This window comes from Diaphorina citri, unplaced genomic scaffold (assembly GCF_000475195.1).
Source record: "Diaphorina citri unplaced genomic scaffold, Diaci psyllid genome assembly version 1.1 scaffold1329, whole genome shotgun sequence".
Lineage (NCBI taxonomy): Eukaryota > Metazoa > Arthropoda > Insecta > Hemiptera > Psyllidae > Diaphorina > Diaphorina citri.
In genome coordinates this window covers 89,318-99,413 of record NW_007378757.1, presented here as the reverse complement: position 1 = coordinate 99,413, position 10,096 = coordinate 89,318, and the positions used below count along the sequence as shown (strand labels likewise).

At 38.6% G+C, this 10,096-nt stretch overlaps 1 long non-coding RNA gene across 2 annotated transcripts; it reads left to right on the top strand.

Moving 5' to 3' along the window:
- Nucleotides 1-34: 34 nt before the first annotated feature.
- Nucleotides 35-6,309, top strand: LOC113469991. 2 transcript variants are annotated; one of them, XR_003393227.1, is made up of 2 exons: nucleotides 35-486; nucleotides 6,151-6,309. It is a non-coding gene; the product is annotated as an uncharacterized LOC113469991 (long non-coding RNA). The 2 variants fall into 2 exon arrangements; XR_003393228.1 differs by lacking the exon at nucleotides 35-486 and adding an exon at nucleotides 3,816-3,936.
- The last annotated feature ends 3,787 nt before the right edge of the window (nucleotides 6,310-10,096 follow it).

Genomic DNA, 10,096 nt, shown 5'->3' with positions numbered 1-10,096 from the left:
TTCCAGTGAATGGGATTTTCAAATCCATCAAATTGAATCAAATCGAACCCGGATTCGATGTGGATTTAAAAATAATAATAATAAAAATAAAAAATCTAGGCTCCCTATGCGTCATGTAACAGAAAGCAACAAAAGCAATCATGTTTTAACCTTTAATTATGTTAGATAACGTAATACCCGAGACCTATTACGGGATCCCTGATTAGGTGATACCTATATTGAACAACAACAATCAGGGGGAAAAGAAAATGCTGATTAGAAATTCAAATTAGTACTTGGTAGCACTTTGTGATATTGACTAGCATTTGGAAAAACTGTGTTTTTGTGATATGTGCATTCTTGTTGAATAGTTAGTTTGACTCCCTATTTGTTTTATATTAGTGCCTTTGGTGTAATTGTTTTTACTTTCTATTTTTATTGGCTTAAATTTAATATTTTTTATTTGTCTTTTTTTTATCGTTTAATGGGTTTTCGGTATTGAATAATGTACTTATATTTATTTAATTTTGATAAGTTATTGATTGTTTAATTATGCACCTATAATATACTCTTGAATTGGTTATTTAGATATTTAGGCAATTCTAGGAAAGTTAGGACTGTCATGAGCCTCCTAGTTGGAGGAATGACAAATGTTTCCTTTGTGTAAGCAAAGTTCACACCGGAGGTTCTAGCTTTTTTTTAAGAGGTTTGACAGAGGGAACTGTAACTGCTATGGTCTTATCGTCCCGAAATCGAAGAGAGAAGGAAAACAGGATAAATTCCCTGCAGAATAGAATATCTAGAGTACCTATTACACAATTTATACGACTAGGATGAAATAGCCCAAGAAAAATACGCAAAAAAGGCCAAGTGAGAAAACTAGGTAATTAAAGAAAAGCTGTAGTTTTCCCAGGTGATTGCAAAAGTCTCTCTGACCAATTTTATCATTCCTCCCTTGTACACTGGGTAAAGGCACCACTAAGCGCTAGGTGCTCCTTTAAAGAAGCTACCTACTAACTCAATTGTCCCCATTCTAGCACAAAGCCAAGAAAAATTGTGACTCACCATCACATTTAGACCGGACAGGTACACTTGATCAGGTCGAACCTGTGATTCGGGCGGGAATCGAACCCGCGGAGGTTCCAGCTTTAATTCCCTTCAGAATAGAATAGAGTACCTATATACACAATTTATACGACTAGGATGAAATAGCCCAAGAAAAATACGCAAAAAAGGCCAAATGAGAAAACTAGTTAATTAAAGAAAAGCTGTAGTTTTCCCAGGTGATTGCAAAAGTCTCTCTGACCAATTTTATCATTCCTCCCTTGTACACTGGGTAAAGGCACCACTAAGCGCTAGGTGCTCCTTTAAAGAAGCTATACTAACTCAATTGTCCCCATTCTAGCACAAAGCCAAGGAAAATTGTGACTCACCATCACATTTAGACCGGACAGGTACACTTGATCAGGTCGAACCTGTGAGCCTGTGACAGGCGGACCTGATCAGAAATATAGTCCCTATGACAGTAAATAAGTCGGAAAAAACAGGGCTCCCAAAGGCCTGATTGTACCCACAATTGAATGAGATGTTTTTCGATCGGATCCAAACTCTATTGAGAAAATTTAATTTTCATGTTTTATTCGTATAAACTTAACCCATCTTTTGGGGCAGTTGTCCCTACACAGAACTAGGCTTTGAAGTTAAGCTTCCTTTTTATGTTGAACATGTTTGTCAAATATAATCAAAATCGGGTAGACCGTTTGGGAGTTATAGCTTTTGGGGGCACGGTTGGTCCAGTGGTAACGCGCTTGCTTGCCATGCAGAAGGTCCCGGGTTCGAATCCCACCATCGTTTATTTCATTTAACTTACTTTCCGTGTCCACAAATGTCACCAATTTTAGATTTGGAATCTCCAGTGATTTGCCACATGAATTGCTTTCTCGTTTGCAAGTGCCAGATCATCCGGAGTGCATGTTTCATCTAACAATTCTTTCACAAGCTCAATAAACCTTGAGCTGAATCCTCCTCGTCTAAAACTCTAGCGAAAACAGCTCAAGTTTATGTCGACTGAGAAGGAACAGCTCAATGACAATTCATTCTTAGATCTTCATTCTTCTTTAATCACTTCAGGCCTACACTCAAATAATTAGTGGATTATAGGGCACACGTCAGTTATTAGTGGAACTTTGACATGATGAGTAATTTACAAATTCATAATTTGGTTAAACGTATCGGCAGGGGAGGGTTAAACTCTAGTCACTTTTCGATCTTAGCAGTTATAGAGACCCTTTACTTGAGAGCTTGAAACCTTAGCAGTTAGCTGCACAGTAACCTTAACCCTCTATCAAACGAAAACTACCCCCAAGTATAACAGCTCTTTTTCTGTTTCGCTCACGTACTTCCCTCCTTCCGTTGCCTGTTTCATTTACTTTCTGTTTCTTTTTCCCGCGGGGTTTCATCAACAGCAGTTCCAAGAGATTCACGTGCAGCTATGTTCTCCCGAACAGTTACAGCCAAAGCCCGAAGTCTCCCAGCTCAAGTTCGGCACCGTATTCACGGATCATATGTTACAGATAGAGTTCAATGAACAGCTGGGGGGCTGGCAGGCCCCCCGCGTTTCGCCCTTGAAGTATCTCACCCTGCATCCTGCCGCTAAAGTACTCCATTATTCCGTTGAGGTAAATAAAACTACTTTCAGGGTATTGGAGAAGTCATAAATATAGTCCCTATGACAGTAAATAAGTCGGAAAAAATAGGGCTCCCAAAGGCCCAATTGAATGAGATGTTTTTCGATCGAATCCAAACTCTATTGAGAAAATTTAATTTTCATGTTTTATTCGTATAAACTTATCCCAATAGGCTATTTAAATTTGTCATATTCCATCCCGATTTAAAATGGCAGCACCTCAAATTATGACTCTTATGACGGGTCAACCACTAGTTTATAAATATAAAACAGGACCCGGTATTTTAGCTATGGTTCAGTAGAATCATCAAAGTATTGGATATGGTAAACGAGCATGGTTTATTCACAAAACGTGGAGACCGTGTACTTTTATTGAAAATAACGAAGGTCAGCTGGTCAGCGCTATGCATTTGCATTGTTACAATCAAAAGTCTGGTGTGAACATCACACGACTTTCAATTACACCACAGACCCTAAAACGGATGTTTCCACCCATTTTCTCGATTTTGACAAAATGGATGGATTCCAAAATGTTCTCATTGCATTGCTATAGGCTCCCAGAACATGTACATTCCCTGTGCATAAAAGGAATTTAAATTGTGTTACTTAAGCATTGTTAAATGCTTGTCATTTCGTTCCTCAGTTGAGAAACCTAGATCAATTTTATGACTTAACTTGGACTCGAACCGCTAACCGTCAGATCTAAAGGGGGCACGGTTGCCATGCAGAAGGTCCCGGGTTCGAATCCCACCACCGACAAAAATTTGTACTCGTTTTTCGATTGCAAATATTTCAACGGGTTACTTTCTGGTGTTCTCGTGTTGACCCAGCACCTAAATGGGAAGTATTGTGTCTCTTCTCGCCCATCTGATGAGAGGCATACTACGGGATGGACATGCTACGACACAGGCCACATGCGTCTAATGTAGCAGTTGTTTCATTGCTACGAAATAAAAAACGGCGGTGAAACAATCTTTTTTTTTTAAGAATCGTAGCTGTTTCCACTTGTCGCAAGCTTCATTCTGTTATGCTGTTTTTCCCCCCTCTCTAAATTCTCTTGACTTTTCTGTTTCAGAATCAGAAAGACCAAATCAAAAATGTGAAACATCTGCACAAGTGGACCTCCTCCACATCACCCAAACTAAAATCATCTTTGTTTTATATTAGTGCCTTTGGTGTAATTGTTTTTACTTTCAATTTTTATTGGCTTAAATTTAATATTTTTTATTTGTCTTTTTTTATCGTTTAATGGGTTTTCGGTATTGAATAATGTACTTATTTATTTAATTTTGATAAGTTGTTGATTGTTTAATTATGCACCTAATATACTCTTGAATTGGTTATTTAGGCAATTCTAGGAAAGTTAGGACTGTCGTGAGCCTCCTAGTTGGAGGAATGACAAATGTTTCCTTTGTGTAAGCAAAGTTCACACCGGAGGTTCTACCTTTTTTTAAAGAGGTTTGACAGAGGGAACTGTAACTGCTATGGTCTCATCGTCCCGAAATCGAAGAGAGAAGGAAAACAGGATAGGAGATTTTCAGCACACACTCAGCTTTGTGAGCTTTTTCTTGGAGCTTGCTCAGAAGTAGGTACCATGTGACAGTAACGTGATTTTTTAGAACCTAGGTACTGCCAATTTTCAATATTGAGATTCTCGAGGCAGCTTGTCGCCAAAGGGAGGGTTAATTTTTTTATTATTATTTTTTTTTAAGAGGTTTGACAAAGGGAACTGTAACTGCTACGGTCTTATCGTCCCGAAATCGAAGAGAGAAGGAAGACAGGATAGGAGAAAGCCAGCCGTTCCGAGAACGAACATTATACCATCAGGATAAAATCCGCCCCGGGCGGGAATCGAACCCGCGGAGGTTCCATCTTTAATTCCCTGCAGAATAGAATAGAGTACCTATATACACAATCTATACGACTAGGATGAAATAGCCCAAAAAAATACGAAAAAAAGGCCAAATGAGAAAACTAATTAAAGAAAAGCTGTAATTTTCCCAGGTGATTGCAAAAGCCTCTCTGAGACTAATTTTATCATTCCTCCCTTGTACACTGGATAATGGCACCACTAAGCGCTAGGTGCTCCTTTAAAGAAGCTACTAACTAAATTATCCCCATTCTAGCACAAAGCCAAGAAAAATTGTGACTCACCATCACATTTAGACCGGACAGGTACACTTGATCAGGTCGAACCTGTGAGCCTGTGACAGGCGGACCTGATCAGGTCTGACTAATAACTGATAAGCACACACACTCTTAGATTGACCTGACAGGCACCGCTGAAAAGTCTACCTGATAGTGAGTGGCCGGTCTTACGCCTAACTCGGATTTTCCTCATATCTGTAATATAGCTATGTAGATATTATAGATACACATCAACGTTTCCATTTCATAGTTAATTTGTTAACTAGCGAATCACATCAGGCCTACACTCAAATTAGTGGTCGAACAAATTAGTGGATTATAGGGCACACGTCAGTTATTAGTGGAACTTTGACATGATGAGTAATTTACAAATTCATAATTTAGTTAAACGTATCCTGATAAGCACACACGCTCTCAGATTGACCTGACAGGTACCGCTGAAAAGTCTACCTGATAGTGAGTGGCCGGCCTTACGCCTTACTCGGATTTTCCTCATATCTGTAATATAGCTATGTAGATATTGTAGATACACATCAACGTTTCCATTTCATAGTTAATTTGTTAACTAGCTTAATCACTTCAGGCCTACACTCAAATTAGTGGTCGAACAAATTAGTGAATTATAGGGCACACGTCAGTTATTAGTGGAACTTTGACATGATGAGTAATTTACAAATTCATAATTTGGTTAAACGTATTCGACAACGATGCATAAATTAACTCCGATTTAAATTATTTGGTGAATCATAATTGTGGCACAATTTTTTTCGTGCTTTATTGTGTATGCAAGTGTCAAAATGTCAAAGACCCAGTTCAGTATTATCTGTCCACTGTCCCCAGATTAGCTTTGCTAATTACAGTTTATTAATAGAATAGAAATTCTTGGTGGAAGACTCAGTAACTTTGTAAAGTTCCATACGAATTGTGAAAAATGAAATGACTTAAATACTCTTCACTTGGGTTGATAGGGGTTTTTATTTGAAGACAACAGACATGTTTCCTCCAGAGGTCATCATCAGTGTACCCTGTTTATACTGCCAGAATGTCTCATTCTGGCAGTATGAAAAGTCCCTTTACTCCCGCAGTCTAAACAAGGTCTTACGTATTTCGTACAGAATAGGTGTAAATTTTACAAATGAAAAAGCCTTTGCTTAAATAACAAAAAAGTTATTAAGAACTTTTTATTGGTCATAAGAAAATTCATAGATAATACCTATAGTTAAATCTACTGAAGTTCGTAGGTGATACAGATGGTTAAATCAAAGGGCTTTTTTAGTAACTAGCTAAACTCTAACTTTTCCAATGTTCATCATTTCGTTTTTCTCTTAATTTTCCAGGACTAAAAATCACAAAAGCTAATAATTCAAACGAACTGAAAAAATACCCACTTTAAATTAAAACAAATGATCTTTCACCTCATGAAAATACTATAATCATATACATATGAATGAATCCGACGTGTAGTTAGTTATCTAAGGTTACCTAAAAAAAAAAAACTATCAAAATGAAATGCCTTCTCACGCGATCAAAATGATTTGGTGTATAATTAAGTGAAGTGCATTTTTAATTAAAAAATATTTGTGCTTTAAAAATTGATTCTAACTGAGACCATTTTGTTGAAAACTACCTCCAATTTCCTCGCACAATGACATCCCCTAGTCTTTGCAAAACCTTGGCATTCAGTTTGCGTAAATTGATCAAGGTAAGTTTTCAACAGAATTTGTTTAATAAATAGTCTAGTCTGGATAATTATCTTTATTTTTACAAATTAAAAATGGAATCCAGGTTTCCCTCTGAGGGAAGAGCTCAAAGAATGCTTGCGGCATTCCCCCGCTGTATAGCTAAGCTAATCTTTTGCTTCAAATACATTATCGCTCGTCGTCTGGATTACAATCTAATGTTTAAACTCGGTTTAACTTTTGGATTAAACCATATAGGTGTTGTGCTGGGTTAACACGAGAAGTTCAGAAAGTTGAAAATTTGCGAGGTTTCCCTTTGAGGGAAGAGCTCAAAGAAAGCTTGCGGCATTCCCCCGCTGTAGCTAATCTTTTGCTTTAAATACATTATCGCTCTTCGTCTGGATTACAATCAATGTTTAAACTCGGTTTAACTTTTGGATTAAACCATATAGGTGTTGTGCTGGGTTAACACGAGAAGTTCAGAAAGTTGAAAATTTGCAATCGAAATACGACTATCCCCCCCCCCTTTTTTTTTCTTGCCTTTTATTTTCGATTCAAGGTCCTGAAATAGAAGCAAAGGTAGATAGGTACATACATTATACGTTAAACTTTTTATGAGTATTAGGTAAATGGTAGGGTACGTAATCTGACGTAGCGTAGGTATACGTACGTACGTACGTACGTAATGTCCTGTACATATAAATCTAGAATGAATCGACCTCGTGCCCCAAAGTGCCTTATCTCGTCAGACAATTTGTTTTCATTTATAATGGCTCCGCCAATCAAGAGCTCTTTATCAGCCTTGTTTTTATTTCTAAGCTTTTGCTGATCAATGCGTGGAGATTACGAATTTACCAGGTCAACAAAACATGTTTCTTTTTGGATCAATGAATCCGGGCTTGATAAACAAAGTTGAGCGTGAACCGAATCTAAGAACGAGGAAAGTTCTTCTTTTCGTAGATTCGTACCTATAAGCTTTTTAGAATTCATTGATCTATTCGTACCTATAAGCTTTTTAGAATTCATTGATCTTTTAGGGCTGTTTGCCCCTATACCTAATGGTGGGTCCAGACTTGTGCAAAGCAACGTGCAAAGCATTTGTAAATACATTATCGCTCGTCGCCTGGATTACAATCTAATGTTTAAACTCGGTTTAACTTTTGGATTAAACCATATAGGTGTTGTGCTGGGGGTTAACACGAGAAGTTCAGAAAGTTGAAAATTTGCAATCGAAATACGACTATCCCCCGATACCCCCTTTTTTTCTTGTCTTTTATTTTCGATTCAAGGTCCTGAAATTAGGTCCAAAAATAGAAGCAAAGATAGGTACATTGCAATCGAAATACGACTATTTCCCCCCCCCTTTTTTTTCTTGTCTTTTATTTTCGATCCAAGGTCCTGAAATAGAAGCATAGGTAGATAGGTACATACATTATACGTTAAACTTTTTATGAGTAGGTAAATGGTAGGGTACGTAATCTGACGTAGCGTAGGTATACGTACGTAATGTCCTGTACATATAGGTAAATCTAGAATGAATCGACCTCGTGCCCCAAAGTGCCTTATCTCGTCAGACAATTTGTTTTCATTTGTAATGCCTCCGCCAATCAAGCGTAATGTCCTGTATATATAAATCTAGAATGAATCGACCTCGTGCCCCAAAGTGCCTTATCTCGTCAGACAATTTGTTTTCATTTGTAATGCCTCCGCCAATCAAGAGCTCGTTATCAGCCTTGTTTTTATTTCTAAGCTTTTGCTGATCAATGCGTGGAGATTACGAATTTACCAGGTCAACAAAACATGTTTCTTTTTGGATCAATGAATCCGGGCTTGATAAACAAAGTTGAGCGTGCACCGAATCTAAGAACGAGGAAAGTTCTTCTTTTCGTAGATTCGTACCTACATATAAGCTTTTAGAATTCATTGATCTTTTAGGGCTGTTTGCCCCTATACCTAATGGTGGGTCCAGACTTGTGCAAAGCAACGTGCAAAGCATTTGCATTGCACGTAAAATCAAATCTGACGAATGCGAACGTTTTTCATGTATCCGAGATTATCTGACCAATTTCCTGGTTTCCAGGTCTTTCTGGGACTCAGTTTTCAGAAAAACAAGACCAGGGGATTTCTAGACTTTTCTTATTCAAATCTCTCGGGCAAAGACGCTCACGTAATGTTTAGAGTAAACAGAAGCTAATCTTTTTAGTTATGCTCTGTTTAGTTATCAGTGAGGAGTCAAGTTTGTTTTCAAGGTAGTAGGTCTTATCCCCCATCTCGTGATGTCGTGGTCTACCTATGATCAGGAAATGACGTCAAAACAGAATCGTCGGAATATATGGGGTTCTAGTCTTTGTGATGGGCCAAAGGCATGCTACAGGTTTGGTGGGTCTGATGATAGACATGTTCGAAACTTTGGCCTGATGCTAGGCTTGTCCTAAACTTTAGTAGGTTTGACAGTTACCAAGTACCAAGCCTTAATCTTTAGTGTGATGGTAGCCATGCCCCAAAAGTTTTAGTGGTCTTCACTATAAAAGTCAGCTACAATGTTCTCGGAACGGCTGGCTTTCTCCTACCCTGTCTTCTCTCTTCGCTTTCGGGACGATAAGACCTTAGCAGTTTCAGTTCCTTCTATCAAACCTCTTTAAAAAAACTTAAACTGTTGGTGACAGGGTTCAACTCTTTCTCGCCTTCACAGCTGTTCTCTTCCTTCCTCTATCAAACTTTTTTTTCTGTGCCGTGGTCTACCTATGATCAGGACATGACGTCAATACAGAATCGTCGGAATATATGGGGTTCTAGTCTTTGTGATGGGCCAAAGGCATGCTACAGGTTTGGCGGGTCTGATGATAGACATGTTCGAAACTTTGGTCTGATGCTAGGCTTGTCCTAAACTTTAGTGGGTTTGACAGTTACCGAGCCCTAATCTTTAGTGTGATGGTAGCCATGCCCCAAAAATTTTAGTGGTCTTCACCTACCCTGTCTTCTCTCTTCGCTTTCGGGACGATAAGACCTTAGCAGTTTCAGTTCCCTCTATCAAACCTCTTTAAAAAAACCTTAACTGTTGGTGACAGGGTTCAACTCTTTCTCGCCTTCACAGCTGTTCTCTTCCTTCCTCTATCAAACTTTCTTTTTTCTTACGATGATTCTACAACCGTAAAGTGAGGTTAGATTGCTCCAAAATTTAGTGATTTTTTTAAAAACTACTACAACTTTTTTTATTATTTTCCCAGAAGTTTAACACTCTCACTCCTCTCGTCCACAGCTGTTCGAAGGCATGAAAGCGTACCGAGGTGTGGACGGCCACATCCGGATGTTTCGGCCGGAGATGAACATGGACCGCATGAATCGGTCCGCCCTCAGGGCCGGTCTGCCGCAGTTTGATCCGGAAGAGATGATCCAATGTCTGAACAGGTTGATACAGATCGATCAGGAGTGGGTGCCGCACACTACCGCCGCTAGTCTGTACATTAGACCCACCCTCATTGGAACTGACGTAAGTTTTTATACCTTCTTATTTTTCTGGTTTGAAGTTTTATGGTTTTTTAAAGGTAGGAGCACACTACCATCACGCCACGTCACGTGAAATAGTAGTGTGGCTATCCTGAAC